The sequence below is a fragment of the Mastomys coucha genome, unplaced genomic scaffold (assembly GCF_008632895.1).
Source record: "Mastomys coucha isolate ucsf_1 unplaced genomic scaffold, UCSF_Mcou_1 pScaffold8, whole genome shotgun sequence".
In the NCBI taxonomy this organism is placed as follows: Eukaryota; Metazoa; Chordata; class Mammalia; order Rodentia; family Muridae; genus Mastomys; species Mastomys coucha.
In genome coordinates, this window is record NW_022196914.1 from 42,128,977 (window position 1) to 42,151,136 (window position 22,160).

Below are 22,160 nucleotides of genomic sequence, written 5' to 3' on the forward strand. Positions count from 1 at the left end.
CTATGAAACTGGAGTTACAGACAGTGGTGAATCACCTGGTGCATGCTGGGAATTGAACCTGGGTCCTCTGAAAGGGCATCAGTGCTCTCAACCACTGAACTGTCTCTCTCTCCAGCTCCTCTAACAATGATTCTACATCACAGGACTATTGCCATTTCCACTTGGCTCCTTTGACTTAGTGAGGCAGTGTTATTAGAGTTTTCAGATGTCTTTACAGAAGAGATATTAATAGTGATATCACAATCTATGTGTACTTTAGAAATTGAATGAGGCACAGAACCTTCACAGGACCAAGGACCTCTCCTCCCATTGATGATTGATTTTGCAATCTTCTACTATATACATGCTGCCAGAACAATCAGTCCTACCATGTATAGTCCTTGGTTGGTGGTTGAGACCCTGGGAGCTCCGAGGGTACTACTTAGTTCATATTGTTGTTCATCCTAAGGGGCTGCAAACCCTTCAGCTCCATTGGTCCTTTCTCTAATTCCTTCACTGGGGACCCTGTGCTCAGTTCAATGGATGGCTGTGAGCCTCTACATCTGTATTAGTCAGGTACTGTCAGAGCCTCTCAGGAGATAGCTATATCAGGCTGGCTTGTGTAGGGGAATGCCAGGGCCAATAAGTGGGAGAGGGTGGGGTGGCAAGCATGAGGTGGGGAGCCAACAGGGGTTTGTTCTTGTTGTTTTTGTTTGTTTGTTTGTTTGTTTGTTCCTGGGAGAGGAAACTGGGAAAAGAAAAATCATATGACATGTAAATAAAGAAAATATCTAATTAAAAAAAAGTAAAAATAGTCAAAAAAAAAAAAAGAAATTGAATGAAATCTTAAAGCAGCCATGCATAAATATATTTTCATGCTGTTGAAATGTGAGAGGCTAGACTACCATAGGTACTCCCAGGACAGTCCTGATCATCCATCAGCAGCACTTAAAAGTCTTTACACGGGCTGGAGAGATGGCTCATCGGTTAAGAGCACCAACTGCTCTTCCAAAGGTCCTGAGTTCAAATTCCAGCAACCACATGGTGGCTTACAACCATCCATAATGAGATCTGACGCCCTCTTCTGGTGCGTCAGAAGACAGCTACAGTGTACTTACATATAATAATGAATAAATCTTTAAAAAGAAAAAGTCTTCACACACCCTTGGGATTTGAATAGCTAAATATGACTTTAGCAATTAAAATTTTTTATTTTGTTCTGAAACAACCATAAACATACAGATTAGTTGTAATGTCAATATGGTTACAGGTCTTTGTGGGCTTAAAAATTGTCAACAGCATCCTCTTTACTCTATAAATACTCCATTTTGTATTTTCTACAAAGATATTTTCTTTTATAGACAGTTTCAAAAATCAAGAAAGCAGCACTGAAACACCTTCAAGTTCCATTTGGTTATTATTTTTAAATTTTAATTTATTATTTGTGTGTGAATATATGTTTTTGTATATGTATGTGTTATATATGTATGGAATGTAGGGTGTATGTAGATGTATGTATGTATATATGTATGTATGTTTGTATGTATGTATATATGTATGCATTTTGCTTGTGTACTGAGTGAGGGCACCTGCATGCCCCAGTATTCGTGTAAGCCAGAGGACAACTTTTAGGAGTTGATTTTGTCCTTTCACAGTAGGTTCTGGATTTCAAACTCAGGCCATAATGCTTGCAAGACAAGCACTTTTATACACTGATCAATCTCACAAACACCATTCTGTTATTCTAACAGTTTCCTCTGTCCAGCAAGAGCCAGTGTTGCATAGTTGGCATCTCTATAATCCTTTGAACCCAAATGGGTGAGAAGATCTTTAACTCTGACATATTGATTAGAGGCACTTTTTCTTGTAGAGGACTGTGCTAGTTAGCTTTACATTTCAGCTGGACTTGATTTAGAATTGCCTGGGGAAGAGATTGTCAGTGAGAGATCATTAATATTGGGTTGGCCTATGTACATGTCTACAGGGAACTGCCTTGATTGCTAATGCTAATTGATGTGAAGAAGACCCAGCCCACTCTTGGTGGTGCCATTCCCTAGGCCTGTATAAGAGTAGAGAAGTCAAACTGAACACAGGCAATTAAGCAGGTATACATGTGGCTGTGATGTGACCAGATGTCTTAAGTTACAGCCACCTTGATTTCTTTTCTATGAACTAACTGTGAGCTAAAACAAACCTTTATTCCCCTCACAGTTGCTTTTGCCGGGGCATTTTATCACAGGAACAGGAATGAAACTAGAACAAGTACTGTAAAATTTGGGTTTATTTGATTTTTTTTCATGTTGACATTTGGAATGTAAATGTAGCCATCACAAGAATGGATAATGGATTATTTTAACACAGGAACTTAGTTTGTCTTGCTAATGAAGATACTCATTCTGGTCACTAGGGTATGGAGTCGCATAGATTTTCCATTAAGATTAGCCTTCTTAGCAGTGGAAAACCTTTGTAATTAACAAGCATCTTGTGTGGTATGCCTTGGAGACTATATAATTATCTTTTTTTTCACTACCAAATGGTTAGTCACTTTTATAATATGGACTGAGACATTCCTACTATATTTAGAAGACTATTATTCCTTAATATTTATTTTTATTTTGATGGTTAGTTGCCCTTAGCTGGAGCCCTTACTTGTGACTTCCATGTTTTTTCCTTTCTCTACCATTCTATTGGCACTTGCTTAGTTATGGGCCCAAGATGTCTCAGACAATCTCTACTCTGGTACCAGGTTCTTTTAGAATAGGATTTGAATGTCATTATCTGTAGGACATACAGGAGGACATGATCACTTGCTTTAGGTACCCCTAAGGGGTCTCAGTAACCAGTAGCTGTCCCCCCCCCACACACGCACCTGCTCTCAAAAGCATATGCACTGACTCTCAAGTTTAATGTAATTTCTTGTTATACAAGATACTTATTGATTATGAAGGTTTTCTATTGGTAGAGGCTAACTTTAGTGGGTAGTTTAAGATTAATTTCATGATTCAATGATATTGCTTCTACTGGTTCTTAGTGGATACATTCTCTGATATATGTATGAAAATGTGCACTGTATCCTGGTTTTTTATGTCACCTGCTTATGATAATGTTGACAATCTTTGCCTTTTCACTTACGAAAATACTTGATGGCTTCTGTTTGGCACATTAACACTGCTAGCTTCACTATTCTTGCTCTTCTGGGCTACCACTAAGTATTACCTGTCTCCAAGAAATGCAATACTTGAGCACTCAACCTGAAAGTCTACTGATAGCTTCTTAAGTAGCTAATGAGCAGGCAGTTCATTATACATAGTGTGCATATATGTACAGTGTGGATATACATATAGTGTAGATTCATATAGAGTATGGATACATGTATAGCATGGATGTACATACAGTGTGGATATACATACAATATGAATATATGTGCAATGTGGATATACATACAGCGTGGATACATGTACAGTATGGATGCACATATAGTGTGGATTATATACAGTGTATATACATGTACTGTGTGGAAAGAAACACAATGTGGAGAGATGCACAGTATGATATACACACAGTTTGGATACATGTACAGTGTGGATGTGCACAGAGTAGATGTACATACACTGTAGCATACATACAGTGTGGATACATGTACACTGTTGATAGATGTACAGGATGGATATACATACAGTGTTGTTGTGGATAGTCCTGGTGCTATTTGTATTTTGATGCTAATTCCGCTTTCCCAGGAGGGTCTGTAGATGGGACGAGGAGTGAATCATGTACACAGGTGACTTCTTGAGATCCTTCTCCCCACTTTAACTTTGTAAAATAAAGGCTAGGGCTGGTTATTGGGCAGTGGAAGGGAAGGTGGAGCTGAAAAGTTTGGTGGAGAAGGAGGAGAGGGGAGAGGGACGAGGAGGAGCAGAAAGGAAGGAAGATGGAGGAAGAGGGAGACAATCCAGATTCGCATGGCTTTAAATAGCCACAGGTAGCTATGAATATCTTAGAAGGGATGGTTAATTACAGGACAATTTGTATCATCTAGGTGGGCAATTTATATCAATATCAATTGACTCTGAGTTCATTGTGTGGGAATTTTGTGGGGTGAGAATTTACTGATATAAATCTGACTTTTATATTGCAAGCCACTAGAGTTTTGATTTTACCAGGTTACTGGGATTTGGAACTGCTGATTACAGGGTGTAGATGGCAGGGAATGTGAGTGGAATGTGCATCAAGAGAACCATGAGATGGACAGTCTCTGCTTGGTGCTAGTCATGGAGGCAGTGGGGTTGCCAGGGCCCAAGAGTAGCTGGTAATAGTGTGGGAAGATGCAATTCTTTTTCTTTTAATATTTCCCACAACACAGTGTGAATGTATGCAGTATGGATGTAAACAGTGTGGATGCACATACACTGTGGACATACATACACTGTGGACATACATACACTGGACAATGTGATGACTGTGTCTTAGCCTGCACAGAACATTATGGCATGAGCTGTAATTGCTACTCAAGATGATGTGTAATTTAAAATTCATGAATTGTTCAAGACTTAGTTTTACTATAGGGAAATGATACAGTGGAATGTGGGATACTGGTAGGACTGACAACTATAGGTGTCTATCTCTCTATGTCATGAAATTTCTTGGTTTATGTCAATACTTCTATTTACTAACCTCACAAACATTACATCTGCTTCTTCCCCATCCACATTTTGTGACTATGTTCTTTGTCATTGAACAGTCCATTCCCCATTACTTTCAAAATACTTAACTGTTCCATGCACTTCCCTGTATGAATCTTAGTTTCTAATGTTATCATCCTTACCCTTCTAAACTCACTCTGGATTCTATGCTGCATCCCACTGCCCACTGACATGGCCATAGCAGTGACTGGGTTCTGATAGGCAATGTTGGATACGCTTTGGTGCATGCAAAAACCAAGTAGTGGGTTTGGGATAGAATTGTTGAGGAAGAGAAAATAAAAGAAGAAAAAGAGAAAGAGAAGTGGCAAGAAGAAGAAAAATCACACACACTCACGTATACATATATATATCCCTTAGTAGAGGGCTGTGTAGATATGTTGATATCTTGCTCAGATACACTCTTATAAAATCATATGAGTTATTATAATTTCATGGGAAAAACAAGATAATTAAAATAGGTTTATGTATATCAATGATTCTTTTTTTCATTAATGTCTTGCAGCTAAACAAGACAGAATACGGTCAGATTTAATGTTTAATCAAAATTTTTCCCCTAATAAAATCATATTCCGTTAAAGGGTCAGAAGGCCCTGGTGAGACCGGGAAGCGGCTTCAAAGATTCATCATCATTTCTACAAACAGCACTCTCTGCTTCCACTGTACAAACACAAATGTTCATTCATGGCTCTTTGTAGAGCATGAAAGGGCATGCATAATTTTATTTGCACAATTTGGATCTACAGTTCTAGAATTTTGTTGACATGTTCTTCCAAGTGCCTAGAGCTAAGCAAGCACTATGTAGTCAGTGCAAAAGCCAACAGAGCATGCTGGGGCTGCCGCCCAGAAAGACTCCCGGCCTATTCCCATCTGTAAGAAGTGTGGTAGTTTGGCACTCCAGAGTACAAACTCCACAAGGAAGAAAGCCTGTTGTAAATAACTCTGCACTTAGCAGCAGACCCCAGCCTGGCGTTCCAGCAGAGCAGCGTCCAGTAATTAAAAGATGGTTTCAGATGGAAGAAACATCCAGAGGCACATCTGGATTTTGTGGGCTTGAAGCCTATAAAACTGGAGGAGGGGGCACTTCTTTAACAACAACCGCAAGTCTCTAATTTTGTCATAGCATCTTAGAAAGAGACCATCCAAGAGGTACTGAACCCCAAACCCCAGCAGCTTTCTTGTTAATGTACACCTGAAGAGGCACATTTTAAATTCTTTGGAAATTCTCAGCAAAAGGAGAACAGAGATCGAGGATGAAAGTTGAGAAGAATGTTGATAAATCCATGCTACCATGAATTTAACTTGGTAAGCTGGACGTTATTGTTCGCTTAATGGAAATAACTCCAGTTTCACAATTAGCAAGCTGGGTTTTTGCATATAATAAATTACTAGGAACTTATCTCTTGCCATATGCCAATGCTTATCAAAGAAGACACTTAACAGTTGTCAATGTTAGAGACAACTTGTATTGAGAAACAGCTTTGTTAACATCAAACAGAGTGACTTCAATGTCCTCCATTAAAAGGGACCTTAGCACCACAGTATTCTGTCCACGGGACAAGAAAATCTATGAAAACACAATGCCATGCACTATGTATAAAGACTGTCCACAACTCAACAACCAAAGGAAAGTCTCCAAACAGTCCAATTCCAAAGTGAGAAAAGGCTAAGAAAGATGTTTCTCTAAGGGAAATATGAGAATGTCTGATAAACATTTCAAAAGATATTCAATGTAACTAGCCACAGAGAGAAAAGCCAAAACTACAGGAAACTATCATTAATGCTCACTATGGTAGCTATTCCTGAGAAATCCAAAAACAGTAAGTGGAAAGTGAAGGGGGAAATTGGGAAGAACCCGGGCAGGTGAGCACCATTGATGGAAATGGAATGTGAAGCTTCTGTGGAAACATGGTGGACCCTTAAGAGGTGAACAGAGAATTACCATAGGACCCACACATCCCACTTCTAGCTTTATCCCAAAGAAGTGAAAGTAGGGGTGAAACATTTGCTTGTACATCAATGTTCATAGAGTGTGAGTAACAATAACCAGGTGAAACAGCCAAATGTCCACTAACCATAAACAGAACATAGTGCTTATGTGTATTATGATATCACCCAGTGCAGTCATAGGGAGCCATGAAAGGGTGAGAATATATCAGTGAGGCTCGAGGAAGCTGCCTTGCTCCTTTCACCACATGAAGACCATGAGGACAGCATCATTTCTGAACCAAAGTGGGGCCCTCACCAAACACCAGACCATTGGCACCATAGTCTGGGACTTCTCAAGAAGTAAGTTTTGATGTTTGTCAGGTATGGCATTTTTTTGTATGGTATTTTTGTTAAGAGAAAGGCACCCTGGATTAAAAAAGAATGGGATTCTTCTATGTACTACAGTACAAATGAACCTTTTGTAAAATGTTGGGTTGAGTGAAATATAGTTAATGATGCTTAATGATAAGTGGATCCTGAAAACATTGTGATATGCATATTATTACAAGAGGGGGAAGACTGTTAAATCAGGTATGTATGAAGATAAAGTTCTACACTGGAGGAATGAAAATGCATAGGGAATAAAGGGGGAAAGCTTAAGTGAGGAGGGGGTGAAGGGGTAGTAGGACAGAGGAGGGAGGAGAGACAACTAATCAGGGATATTTGATAAAGCATATATCTATATCTATATGATACTATACTATGTATGCATAGAGAGACATATACATATGTATACATAGACACACACACACATACACCATATACATATAAACACATACAAATATGTATAATACACACACACACACACACACACACATATGTGCACTCATGTATGAAATTTCCAAAGAATAGGAGCAGTTTTATAAGGAAAAGAATCAAAAGATACTAATGTAATACACAAAGTACTTTAAAGTTTCTTGGAGTTGTGTCTGTGTTAGAGCTGCTGACACTGAGAAGCCCATTCTGCACGTTACGTCAGTGCTGATGGAACGCATCCCATCTCATTTATTTATTTATTTATTTATTTATTTTGTTTGTTTGTTTGTTTGTTTGTTTTGGGTTGTGGGGAGGACGTGTGTAATTTCAGTGAATTTAATTGTTGTTTGTGGAGAAAGTCTATTGCTGCCATAATTGTTTTCTTTGAAATTGTTTTCTTCACCCGTTATGCATGCAGTGACAACAGTCATGACCTCATTAGAGAAATAACACCTCATTAATGAAGCTGAAGTTTATCACATGTTTGCAAGCGTCTAAAGTACTTGCTTCAGTTTTACTTCACTGACCTCCAGAGTTTTACACTTAGGAATATGCTATTAAAACAGAGTCATTGGTCCAGAACAAGAAACATGATGATGAAATGGTGGGAATTTAAGGTATTTATGGGGTTATCTAGGCCAGAGTACTAATTTTTCAATTAGAAAAATAGGTAAATTGTGAAAAAAGGCCTCAAAAGATTGCGTTTCAGAATCCTGGTTCCTAATCTGAAATTAATAGCTATTTGGGTACAAGGATGCTTCTGGGATCTGACTTACTTTTGGTGATATTATAGTGTGCACTTGGACTTCTTACCCTGTGTTAGCACTGATTCTATGACACACAAGCACTCACCAGTATTCTCAAATATGCCTGGAAGCATATGGGCCTATTCAAAAAATGCAAGGCATTCATGTCCTGGGACTGGCCAATCAGCGTTAGACCACTATGTGGAATACATTAAAAACAACACTTATGAGTATGCTTTTATTTATAGAAACAATTTTCATCATGTTTGGTCAGCTTGTATTCCCAATCTCTAAGCACAAGTCCTACACACAGTTCCAATGTTAGAATCTCCTTCTCATCTCAGTACCTCTGCAACAAGATCTCAAGTGTTTTGGAGAAGGTCTACCGAATTCAAACTGTGACTGAAAATGGTCTGTCCAACTTCTTTATTGTTCTTGTAGCAACAAAAGGCCATGGGTTAGTGGTAGCATGAATCTTACGGTATAACCAACCACTTCAAGTCTGCTCTCAAGAGGAAGCTCATGCACACACAGCACCATAAGTCTGGCCAATAACCCACATAATCCATAGTTGGGGAGCTCAGAGGCCTAAGGTAAACCCATTACTATTCTGTTAAGTAGACGTAGGATCAAACTACTTTCTAAATTCCTATCTCTAAACAAACAGATTAAATCTCATCAGTGCAGTTTCTTTGTACAGTGTGGATGGTGGTTAATGAAGAAACAAATTGATCAAATTACTAAGTATCTGTGGGATTCTTAGTTAAAAATGGGACATCTATCTATCTATCTATCTATCTATCTATCTATCTATCTATCTATATTATATACACACACACACGTATATATATACCCCATTTTAACTGATAATTCCACAGATACATATATATATATATGCACCACATATAAACATATATACATACATACACATACATACATACACACACATACACACACACACACACACACACACACACACACACACATACAGTACTTAGTGGTAGGGGGAGGTGAAAATATTGTAATAGCCTGAGGTCAGGGAGGAATGGAGCAACACTTTTGGCCTTGACAAGAACCACTCACTGCACAGAAGCTGTGGTGACCTGCACAAGATGTGCACAATATCAAGCTAGTTCATATTTCGGTGTGTGTGTGTGTGTGTGTGTGTGTGTGTTTTGAGATTCCACTGATAAATGAAGAACTGTAGAAAATGTATGGCTCTTGAGAGGAGAAAGTCAGTTTTCTTTAAGGGTATAGTTGCTGGTGGTTGACCACAGTCTAGTGGATGGTCCTATATCCAGGATAAATCAGTAGCACACATTATAGTTAGTGGGTTATAAAAATAAATAAAAAGAAGACAAAAGCTGGGAAGAGGTGGGGAGGTGGGGGTAGATCTGGGGAGAGTAAAGAGGGGTGAGTATGATCAATAGTTCATTGTACAAAATCTTTAAAGAATTCATTAAAACATCATTATGTCTTTTAAAATATTCAAAAATATTTTTAAAAATTCAGCAGCTTCTTTTCTATACTCTCTTCCTCCTTATGACTTTATTTTTAAGTCTTTATTAACCAACTCACTAAGGGTCTACACAGAACACAAAGGTATAGGAAAGCATAAAGCTATACCTTTTCTCACCCTGACTGTGTAGTCTGGAGCATAGGTCTTCCCTGTTCACTGTGCTCCTCGCTCTCACACCTTCAGGCTTGGATCAGAGTTCCGATCCTTTATTCTTACATCCTTGACCAACACCACAGGCATCCTGGGTCTCCCATTGTAGGCCCTGATTTTGAGACTTCCCAGTTTTCACAATCAAGGAAGGTAGTATTTTACATTGTATCACTTTCCCTGGAGATTTCTACCTTCATGTCTTCCAGCCATGCATCTGCCATCTCTCTATTTTCTGTCATCTATCTATATAACATCTATTTATCTACCTACAAACCTATCTTTCATTTATTAATGCATGTATACTACCTATTAGTTCTTTTTCTACAGAAAATCTAAATATAGTTGTATCTTGTGATATCCTTTACTCCACAAAGTCCACAAAAACACTCTCAAGTGGATAGTCTTGCACCTTGCTTATGAAGAAAGGGACTTCAATGTAGGTAAATTAATTAGTAAAAACCCAGTTTTAACTCACATCTCTGTAGAAATTGCTTTGCTACAGTTAAATCAGAACTGATAGCTAAATTTTCCTGCCTACTATTTATTTCTCTCACCTTCTATCTAAAGACCAAAGAACATGCGCGCACGTGCGCGTACACACAAACACACACACACACACACAGGATGAGGAAAAGGAGAAGGAAAGTGATGAGGGGCTTTAAGGTATAGAGAAGGCATGCTAGGAAAATTATGGTTTTGGGTTGTAGGCAAAGCTCACTGTTAATGACTTTTCCCAATGACAGATCCCTGTGTTTTTTGTTTTTTGTCTTTTGTTTTTTGTTTTTTTGTTTTGTTTTGTTTTGTTGAGACAGGGTTTCTCTGTATAGCCCTGGCTGTCCTGGAACTCACTCTGTAGACCAGGCTGGCCTCGAACTCAGAAATCCGCCTGCCTCTGCCTCCCAAGTGCTGGGATTAAAGGTGTGTGCCACCACTGCCCTGTGGTTATTTTTTTTTTAATTTAAATTATACTTATTTATTTTGGGGGTAGGTAGCTGAATGCTTCTGTGTCCATGTGAAATAAGAGGACAATCTGGAGACTGAACTCAGTCTTCAGGCTTAGCATCAAGAGCCTTTACCTTCTAAGCCGTCGTGCCAGCCCAATCACTTACTTCTAATGGAACTGGGAAAAGACAGAGCAAAAGGGGGTGACAGGCATTGAGTACTTCCAGAATCAGTAGATTTTATGTAAGATTTCCATAGTCATATACCAATTCCAAGACCACTGAGGAATCTGATCTGTCCTAAATTCCTGAAGGTGAAACTCTGTATCGATCACAAATCATAGAAAGCAATGTGTTTGTGAACTTCACATTCTAGAGAGAAAGCTCCATAAATACTAGCTTATTTTCTCACCATTCTATGCTGTTTCATGCCACCATCCCATTCTGTCCATCCCATGCCACTTAAATATGCTGATAATGAGACTTATCAGTGGCTTATGATCCACAGTCTTGGGCAAAGGAAGCCTGAGTGATCACATCCATAGCATAGGCCTCTACTTAGCACCTTCAGATGTAGAGAGCTGATACTTATAGAGGTGTGAAGGATGGCATGGAAGGAGCTGTTCAGGTGAGGTCTCGGACCACAGGACAGAGGTCAATACTAGCTGAGAGTGTATTTTTGCAGGGTTGAAGGAATGTGAGTCTATTAAGGTCTACGGAGAATTTAAGCATCAGGACTTGGCTAACAGCAGACTCGCAAGGATGTTAGAAGACAGCTCCATGTCAGGCCTGCTTTGGGTGTGATTTATATGGACTGAAAAGGAGTGGTAAGAGCCTAAAATTATGGTCTTGCCTTGCAAGAGCTATATATAATTTTCAATTTGCAGGCTATAATTTAGAATCTAAGGAGAATAACCAAGTTATATGAGACAGACCCACATCAACCTTGCAAAAACTGTCATTAGAGTAATTCTATTTGAACCACGTACTTTAGAGTTGCCAGCTAATGCTCTGCTGTGTGGTGATGGGGGTGTTGGTTATGACTGTGGCTCTTAAGGAAAGGTGAAATTCACGGTTGTCTTCCTGTGTTGCTAAACTCTCTTGGAATCATGGGCAAGGAAAATCATTTCTGTTAACAGCTGACAGAGAAATTTTTGAAGAATGCTTTACCAAATGAAAGTGAAAATGCTCTTAGACTTCAGAGTTCTAAAACAAACATGGAACCAGTGAAGTAATAGTAAAAGATTAGCTGAGCCAGGCTCTGTAACATTGTTACCATTTACTCAGAGGTAAAGAGTTTGTGTGTGACACTCCTTTAAAGATGTGCTGGGGCACAGGACAGCAGTTCCTCTTATACAGCTATCAAAGCACCAGAAATGGAGACTATATCGCTAGAATCCTTACTAGATGGCCTTGTACTATTTAGAAAATAGGTTACTAACTAAGCAGCTACTAGTAACTAGTTAAATGTGATCCATGGTTTGATTGTACAGCACAGCACAGTCATTGGGATTGAACAGGCTCAAATTCTGTGCCAGAGTCTGGAATCAAATAATAAAACATCTCATAATAATTAACATTAATGATGACTTTGTGTGTTCAAGAAAATACTTTTGTGGGTTGTCACATACACCAGTCCCTAGAACCTTTTTCTGGTAGAGCTTCAGTCTGGATGAATGGCAGCTTACCTCAAAACTCATTTACCCCTTTAACTTGGTACTTTAGCCATTCTACTAGAAAATACAATTTTAAATTTTACTTCTTTTTAAACTTTTACTGCTTTATCACAGGGATCTGCCTGCCTCTTCCTGAGTGTTGTGACTGAAGGAGCTCACCGCCACGTCCCTGCCTGTTTCTTTTTCAGTGTGATTGATTACATTTCTTCTCCTATTTGCTATTGGATTACCTGGGGATTGCCTCTCCTTGGAAATAATGCTGCATTGCTCAAAAGGTGTGGGTGGATTACGCTCTTGTGTTAAACGACTATGTCTGTAAATGCAGAAAATGAACATCACACCCACATACAGAACTGTTCTCAGGAATGTACAACTGACCACAAAGAAATCTGGTACCTGTTACATAAATGCTTGCCATTGTCCAATAGCACAATACACACAGGTGGGGCGGGGAAGTTTATGCGCAAGGAATGAACTAATTCCTTATTGTTCATTCTTACTAGCAATCTCAGAGAATAAAAAAGAGGAAACATTGTGTTGAGAAAGATCCTCCCAAGTCAAACCCCATGCATAAGATTCAATGGGAAGAATGCCATTCAAGCAAAAAAAAAAATCATAAATCACTGGGCATGGTGGTACATGCCTCTAATCTCAGCATCAGGGAGTCACAGACAGGCAGATCTCTATAAGTTTCCAGCCAATCTGGCCTACATAGTGTGTTCCAGGACAGCAAGACTATAGAGAATCTGGGTTTGATTCTAGCACCCACATGATAGCTAACAACCAGCCATAACTCTAGTCCATGTGGATGGATCCTGTGTACTCTTCCGGCTTTCACAGGCACAAGGCACACACATGGTGCACAGACATACACGCAGGCAAAATACAAATAAAAAACCAATACCAACCAAGCTGCACGAACATAAACAAAAAGAACATCAAAACAACCTAATAAATACTTTTTTTTGACAATGTTTGTGTATTATTGAGTGAATAATTTAAACACACTAACGTGTATCCAATGGTAGATTATTATACTTTTCTTTCTCTGTATGTCAATGTCATATGTAATCTTTTGGGGTGTTTTTTGTTTGTTTGTTTGTTTGTTTGGTTTTGTTTGTTTGTTTTTTTTTTTGAGATTTTAATTCCTGCATCCCTTTTCTCCATCATCTTGAATATTCATGTGAATTTCAAGTCATGGCTAGAATAGTCCACAGGGATGTAGTACTACCTGGAGGAGTAAGGTAGATGCTATTGTCTGGTTTATTCTCAAAGATGTGCTCTCTCTCTCTCTCTCTCTCTCTCTCTCTCTCTCTCTCTCTTTCTCTCTCTCTGTTCATGTGTTTGTGTGTGTGTGTGTGTACTTTTATGTGAACATGTACCCACAGGTCCTTGGCTCCAGTAGAGTTAGGAATGTATTCATGAAGACAGGAGCATATTGTCTTGGCCTTGAAGGCAGGCAAACATGTAAATATTGAGGTTAAAGGAATAAGGACAACATAAAACAAGGCGAAAAGCACATTTATAAGTCTGAGTAGACTGTTCCTTTGGGCTACAGTTAAAAGCTCACAGAAGTGAGTAATGAGAAGAATCTCATAGCAATGGACCAGCCATGCAGAATGATGATAGCCCATCACACAGAGAGAGCCCTTTAACATTTCTGGAAAAAAAGAGGATCCCATGACTGAAAAAGATCTTGATCTCTCAGGAAAGTAAACAGGCTAATGGGAGAAAGCAGGAGAAGCCCCTACCCTGCAATAGTAACCAGGGCAGCAGTCTAAGTGGTGACTAGAAAGGCCCAAGGCGAGGGAGTGTCAGGAGAGTACCTTCCACAGTGTAAGTGGAGGAGCAAAGACAGTGCAGACACAGAGCTGTAGTGGTACCCCGCATCAGAAAGCAAAGGCAGATGGGAACTCATCACCAAAGATTCTAATTCAGTGTGTCTATTGACTCATGAGAGCGGGATTTCAGAAGCCTTCAAGGTTCTGTTGATTCACTTCTGATAACCAGTGATCTAAGTGGCTATGAGTAGAGAGTGAAAGAAATTACCCAGGTCTCTTAGATACAAAAACAAGAACAGAAAGGATGAGAAATGTCAACATTGAGATCAGAAGAACTGATCGAGGCAGATGAAGACGTGAGACTTTCTCACACATCCTGAGGATAAGCCATTGGAGGGAAAATGAAGTGTATCCATCCTAAATACAAACGAAGATGTGTGTGCCTGTAAGTGGGGACAGAGCAGGGATGGAGTTAGCAGATTATAAAATTCCTAGCTACCCTGACATGGAAAGCAGAAGCATTCTCTAGAGAACATACATGCTTTGGAGTTCCATCTCAAGGAAGAGCCATTAGCAGGGGGTGAGTAGGAAAGTGAAAATATCACCAACTTAAGGAAGAGTGTCTTCTGAGGAGGGCCGGCTGTCAGTAGTGGCTGAAGCTGAAGAGTTTAAGGCTGTGCAGATGAGAGAGAAGCTGGTAGGTTTGGTGTACACAGACATGGGTAATGAGTGAGTCTCCCTCATGGCAGAGCTGGGAAGGGAAGGTAGTGAGCAAAAGTTCTGGAGGGGCTCGTGGGTGAAGAAAGGAAGGGAGAGAGGCATGGTGCTACCTTGACAAGACAGCGGCATTGTAAGTACACTCCTCTAGGTAGTGTAAAGCGATGCACATCGTTAGACTGTGGGGGAGACCTGGAAGACTGAGATTGAAGTTGTAAGACATCTTTGGAAAATTGAGCAAAAGCAGTTCCAAGAGAAGGTACACCAGATGAAAGATACAAATGGGAGGTGTACCTGAGGAGCAACTACGTAGGGAAGAAGGGGTGGACCCTGGTGAACAGGAGACAGTAGAGGATGCTGACCAGGTGAGGTAAGCAAAACTGAGGGCGGCAGCATCATGCTGTTTTTAAATGCTCGTATAGACAGAAGGCATTAAATCCAACCCTTTATAGCAGTGGGCTCTGGTTCAAAGACTACTTGAGAACCAATTAAAGATAATCCAAAGATTTCTGGGAAGCAGAGATGGGCCAGGTAAGGTTGCTTAGAATAAATTGGTGTCTATTACCAAATACCATTAATTGACCCACAATTACTTTCTATATTATTTTATTATCTTATATCATTTTTATTTAATTACTTTATTCCTTATTGGCATTCTGCATTACTTTCTGTTATTAAAAAAACTATGTCTGTAAATGTAGAAAATGGACATCACACTCACATACAAAGCTGTTCTCAGGAATATAAAACTGACCACAAAAGCAGTCTGGTACCCGTGTTACAAGAAGGCTTGCCACTGTACATTGACCGTTAATTACTGAACATGGCGATACATGCCTTTAATCCCAGCCCTGGGGAGGCAGAGGCACATAGATCTCTATGAGTTCTTTGCCAGAATAAAGAATAATAAAGATTACTCTGTGGTCTAGACTACACTGATAGTTAGCCGAACTACTTAAAGAGGAAAGCAAGCTGGTGAGGGAGTTGACGGAGCCAGTGCAAATGCCCTTGAAATGTCCACATTCAGAAGGAAGTGAAAGGACTGAAAAAAGAGTGTCACCCTGAGGACCAAGGGCAAAGAGGAGGATGCTGCTGAGGAAGCCGCCGAGGCTGTGCTAGGTGAGGCACAAAATGGTGACACGGAGGGAGGAGCAAGCAGTATCCTGAAAGCAGGCATATGTGATAGTATGGAGTTGAAAGGGTGGAAGCAAAGACCCGGCTCTGAAAACAGGAAACTGTTGAAGGCAGAGCTGTGCTGTCCTGGAATGTGAGGAGGGAAGACATGTCCAGCTTCCTGTTAAGTGGGAAAGTGGCCTACTGCAGCTGGTGTGGAGGAAAGTACCACCTCACCACTTACTTCATTTGGAATAAGGGCCCTGAAGGAGTGTGCTGCTGCCTTTTAGCTCAATGATGTGCACAGCACTGCTGGGACAGTGCATATTTCTTCAAAAACAATGTGTTGCAAAAAAAAAAAAAAAACATTTTCCTATTTGATTTCCTGTTACATTGTGTAAACTAGTAAGCAGACTCTTTACAGCACAGGCCTGTCCCCAATAAAAACAGAACTCTCATTTCCCAGATTATCAATCCCCATTCTCTACTGTTTTAGTGGTAACAACCCTACTCTTCTTCACTCGCAGATCTGATCTTTAATATTTTATTAGCCAACCAATTTAAAGTGAATCCATACAAACCATAGTTTGAGAACTATATTTACAGAAAAAGCAATGTAAACATTGAACCATGAGTAGGAAGGATTTGAAATAATAACAGCAGTAAAAAGTACATGGGAAAAGTTACAATAGAATCTGCAACTAAGAAGCTGGCCAACTGTGCATTAAGAGACCACAGTGGAGAAGCCAGCTGAGGGGTTCCTTACCATGACAGAATACAAACAGTCCAAGATAAAACAGGCTCAAAAACCTGGTATTTCTACTGTCTAGTTGAGTTTTATGTACATTCACTGGCAATAGTGTAAATGCTAATTCCTGGGCAGAAATATTTTTTAAATGAGAAATTATCTTTTCTCTTGCCAGGGGTTGGATGGAAGAGTGCCGTCATCCATTAAAAACTGCTTCCAGATCAAAGCAATAAACAGGAATAACTGTTTTATAGAGTTTTCAGAGGATTAGGAAGCAATGAGTCATTGGTAACTTTTAATAGATAAGTGAAGAAGGATTTGAAGAAGAGTAAACCCTTCTAAAAAGTGTACTATACTACCAGGAAAATTGAAATTTAACTTTTTTATTAAATTGGAAATGAGCAAGAAGGAAATACATGAAAAGTCAGTAAGTCTATTATGAATAATTGGAATGTTCTAGTGGTTCTCTGGACAAATATGATATGGCATGACAAGGGCATACCAGTGTCAGTAAGAGGCTGCATCCATATTAAGACTTATTCAGCCACAGAACTATTTGATAGCTAACCCTTGTTTGTACTATGTACCACCTAGACTATATTGTCCAATACTCCCCTACCCCACCAAACCGTCACAAAGATGGAGAGCGAAGCCTAAGTCAGTTGTGGACTGGTGGTTCAGCTGATGGAGGTGCTCGTGCACACACTTCACATTCTGTTTGATCCCCAGATATTATGACAGGAGTTCCCAAGAATTTCCAAGAGTTGTTTTCTAACTCCTACACACACAGGCTTGCATAGGTACATGTTTGAGAACAATACTCTGCCTCATTTAAAAAATATATTGATACAGTTCTGCTCTCTATTTTCTTCTGAAACCACCATAAATGAACCCAGAAAGCAAGAGTGAGCTTAGCTGTGTTAAATCCAGACTTATTAGAATTACACTGCTGTAGGTACACAGTTGCAAGGCTGTAAGTACAGCACAGGTGTGTGAAGTTCTCCCAGAAGTAGTAGGGTTTTCTTTTAATTCCAACATCTGAGGATTGCCACCATTAGATTATTTTAATGGCATGATCAGTTTGGACTTTAGAATGCTTCAGCATAAACTAGAGATACATAAGAATCAAGGGACACAGTCTCAAGACAGTGGTAAGAGGCTTAACTATGAGATAATCGGATCCAGGTGTCATGGATGGAACTGTGCCTTCTAGCCATCAGATTCACATGGAGCATGCCTACCTCCCAACGTGGTGGTAACATACCTCCAGGAGGTGGTGAGATCAGTTATTAGAAGTCTCGCAATGGGATCAATGACTTAAAAGAGATACAGGAGGAATGTCTTTCTCTTCTGTGAGTGCACAGCAAGACCACAGAACGATGGTCCTCGGGATCCAAATTAGCTGGCACTTTCATCAGGGACTTCTGTCCCCTGTAACTGTGAGAAATAAATGCCAGGATGTCCTGAATGGCAGCCAGAGCTGCCCAACACTCCAGACATAATGACAGGAAAGAAAGGGAAGGGAATTTTGGAGAGAATTTTACAAAGTGTGTTAAGGAAAGGATCTCATAGTATTATGTGTTGAGGTTTGGTTTGTTACTATATATCATAATGCTAAATTCTGTATCCCAAGGCCTGGTTGCCTTGAGATGAGTGAATTCTCACATATGCTAGTCTTGCTCTTTAGAACTATTAGTTGAATAGAGATGCCTTCAGCCTGTAGCTGGGGAGAAGAGAGAGATAGGGCTGGAGTCCTGGGATTGGGGTCTGAGACAGGGAGCAGGGAGGAAGAGGAAAGGGGTAGATGGATTATGAGAGCTCTGCCCTGAGGGCTGGCCTGTTGGGGCAGCCCAGGCAGAACATGACAAGTGATATCTCAGGATTTTTAACAGGGAAGTAGATAGAATAGCACAGAGGTTGATGTCTGCCCAGCTCTGACACTTTAAGGCTTCTTACAAATACAAAGGCTTTGTCTCTTTTATTTGGGAATTAAAAAACAAACAAAGGTGGGATAGAAACCACCAATGATATTTTCCACAAAAATTATGCAATTACATATTGTCTGGTATTAAATTAACAAGAAGAAACAAATTTCAAGCTGTTAGTATATTCCAGTGAGTTTATTAAGCACTTACAGATGTTGGCATTTTATCAATCAGTCTCATAAAATAGGCTACATAACAGCTGTATCAACTAGGAGATAGTGAGAAAAAAAACTGGGTGTTTCAGTAGTAAGAATAGAGGAAGAAATCTCATCAGAAATAAAAATGAAGTAGCAGATGCAAAAAAGAATTTTCCAGCCAAGATCCCCTCAAGCTCTTCTGGGGGACAGAATCTAGTGATCATTTTTATGAACATCTTCTAAAATTAAGGTTTACATATTGAGATTGTCACAGAAAGTTTGATTAAAAAAATGCTAAGGGTTCAGTGTAGATGCCAGCAGCCATGGTGGCTTGTGGGGCAAGTGGAACCGTGCCACCAGACAAAAACTGGGAAGGCTGAGCCAATTCAGAAACCCCGGTAATTCTCGTATCTGAGGACGGTAAGCATTTCTTCTACTCTGGTTCCTGTCCTAGAGCATGTGACCACAACACTCCACATGAGGATCGTGACCACTAGACATGTAACATACAGCACAGAGTTCTCCACGCTAAGGAGGTATCTAGATGGGCTACTCCGAGGGTTTAGCCAATAAGCTTCCGTTCCCAGACATTCCTTCTTGTAAAAGGTATTTAATCTCTGGTCCACCCCGAGTAAGTTGTATGCATCCATTTTCCATTACGAATAAACAATTTGGACAAGGACTGTCTCCCTCATCAAGAAGCTTTCATCATACAGAGCTGTGCCATCCAAGTCTCCCACAGAAGGCCCGTCTGTGCTCCAGACATTCACCCCAGAACTAAGCCGGATTCCTTCTCCTCCCAGTCATGGGCTCATCGCTGGCCCCCCTCATTCTCAACTCCTCATGGTTTTGCATTTCTGGGAATTTGGGAATCCTAGACTCAGCCACAGCCTGCGCCATTTCTCACCCAGGCTGGGGCCCCTATCTTAGGCTGCATTCTTCCACCCCTGAGCAGGTATCGGGGTTCCTCGATCCCTGCACTTGAGGGTGGAATGTAGCCTAGTGCCTCTCCATTTTGTCTGCCCAATCAGTGTTCACACACCCCAATGGCGAGGCAAAACGCGGACCCACAGTGCCTCTGCAGAGCTTGTACCTCACCTGTAGTTCTCATTACAACTCCATTCTAGTGTTGCCTGGATTTTCCTGTCCAACTATAGAAGTAAGAGTATTTGTTTCATGTAAATTCTGAGACAAAAGCTCTCCCTACACTGAACTTAGCACAGTGCCAGGCATACGATGAATCTTAATGGTAGTGCAGTTGATGGTAATGATGACTATGAGGTAGACAAGAACCTCATACCTGTCACCTAGGCAGGGACAGTCCATTAACTTATTCTTGCATGCTTTATGAAATCTGCCTCACTTGGAGATATACTTGTTTGGTTATTGATTGCAAGCTACCCCGTCAGTCATTAGCCGGTGAAAATGGGTAAGAAATAAAAAGACACCTTGATGCTAAGGCATTCAGGAATAAGTGGTGTGGGTAGGTAGAGAGTGCAAACTGGACCTGGGAAGAGTGGGAGGAGGACCAAACACTTCCTGTGTAGCTCTCAAAACACACATACACACACACACACACACACAAACACAAAGCCCAAAACCAAAAAAAAAAAGCCCATTTAATTGTTAATAAAAGGATATTCAGGAACTGTAAGTTCTAGAAAGATGCCTCCCAACCCCTTTTCGTCCTTTTTTAGTATAATTTGGGGGTTCAAGAATAATTTTAAACTTTGAACTCCTTGATTTTATTCTGTCATTGTCTGTAGACAGGCAAAGGCATGGGGAATTCCTGAGGTGATTGTGCTAGGAACTTCTGCTCCTTATTTCCATGCTAGGAATTAACCCCAGTAGCTTGTCTGCAAGCCCACTAAGCTGAGATACAGCCCCAGTCAGGTCTAAGGCTTTTTAGTGATTAATCCTAAGTGCAAAAGACAAGACAAGACAAACAAACAAACCAATAAAGAAGGAGGGAAGCATTAACTCCACCCTGTAACTTGAGTTTAAAGATTGCTCATTTGAATCTCTGAAGACTGAGGTTCTAGAGGAGACTCCATAATGCTTCCTGAAACTCTGGGAGCTTTCCCCACCACTGCTAATAGGATGTGGCAAGGTGGAGCTGAGCTTGCAAAGACTCAAGTCAAGAGGTGTGTTCGTGGTACAGTGAAGAGGTGTTCGGTGTATAGTGAAGAGTGGGGTTTTCCTTGGGTCTCCAGGCACTGTGTTTTCATTTCCTTTTCTGCAGTAAAACTGGGAGGCGGCTGCAAGCCAGCATCAGCTGCCAAGACCAAGTGAAACCTGTTGTGTTACTCACTCGGGAGCGCAGGCAAGCACGTAGTACTGGTCTAGGTAAGATAACTCTCCTTTGCTTGAATGTAAGCTACACTGCTTGAGTTAAAAAATATATCAAATGGTATTTTCGCAGCTTGACTTTAACAAGCCATAAATGTTTCTGCAAGCCAATCTTAATATGATAACTGCATAATTTTGGAGTGAGAAACACGAGACTTCTTGATCTAGATGTTCCAACTATTTGTACCAAAGCAGCACAAAACTCAGGCACTTAAAATTGTGACTTGCCACGGCCCTGCAGTGTGGCAGATTTCTGCTCTGCTCTGTGTGGCTGGATCCTACAAGATGGTTTCTTCACATATCCAGAAGCAGGCTCAGATGCCCTACCCTGACACCCAAACACTGCAGGGTGGCTAACCATGTCTCTGCACATGTCTCCTCCTCATTGGCTAGCTTGATCTTTCTGTTGGTGTGGTCATCTCAGGAAAACAGAACATACTCACAGTGGCTGGTTTTCAAGATAAAGACAGCTAAGTGTGTTAGTCCTCTGACAAGCCAGACCCATCATGAGACAGCATCATTTCCGAGAGATTTTTAGAAGTAAAACCAAAGCTGACCCAGACTTACAGAGGGAAGAAGAATCTCGCCCTGGTAGTAGAAAGGAGCACCCATGTCCAAAAGAGAGAAACAGTCAGCCATCTTGTACAGGGCAATATGGACATATTTCATTTCTTAGGAGCTATTTCTTTATTCTCTTATTTGTTAGCATTTCAGTGAGTTTTGTGGATCTATTTGAATCATTTTTAAATGATAGCAAAAAAAGTCACTTAACTTCAAGCTGTGATAAAATGTTTTACATTCATTGTACGTTTTCAATGATTTCTGTCAGAGTGATGGAATGATATCTTACCTAGTATTGTTAACTCTAAGGATAAAG

At 40.3% G+C, this 22,160-nt stretch overlaps 1 protein-coding gene and 1 long non-coding RNA gene across 4 annotated transcripts in view; one reads left to right on the forward strand and one right to left on the reverse strand.

Annotated features, from left to right (window-relative positions):
• Positions 1-22,160, reverse strand: part of Adgrv1 (adhesion G protein-coupled receptor V1) — a 543,529-nt gene that overhangs the window by 68,350 nt on the left and 453,019 nt on the right. The window lies entirely within an intron of this gene.
• Positions 6,850-12,675, forward strand: LOC116083799. Its single transcript, XR_004115919.1, has 2 exons — positions 6,850-6,965; positions 12,568-12,675. It is a non-coding gene; the product is annotated as an uncharacterized LOC116083799 (long non-coding RNA).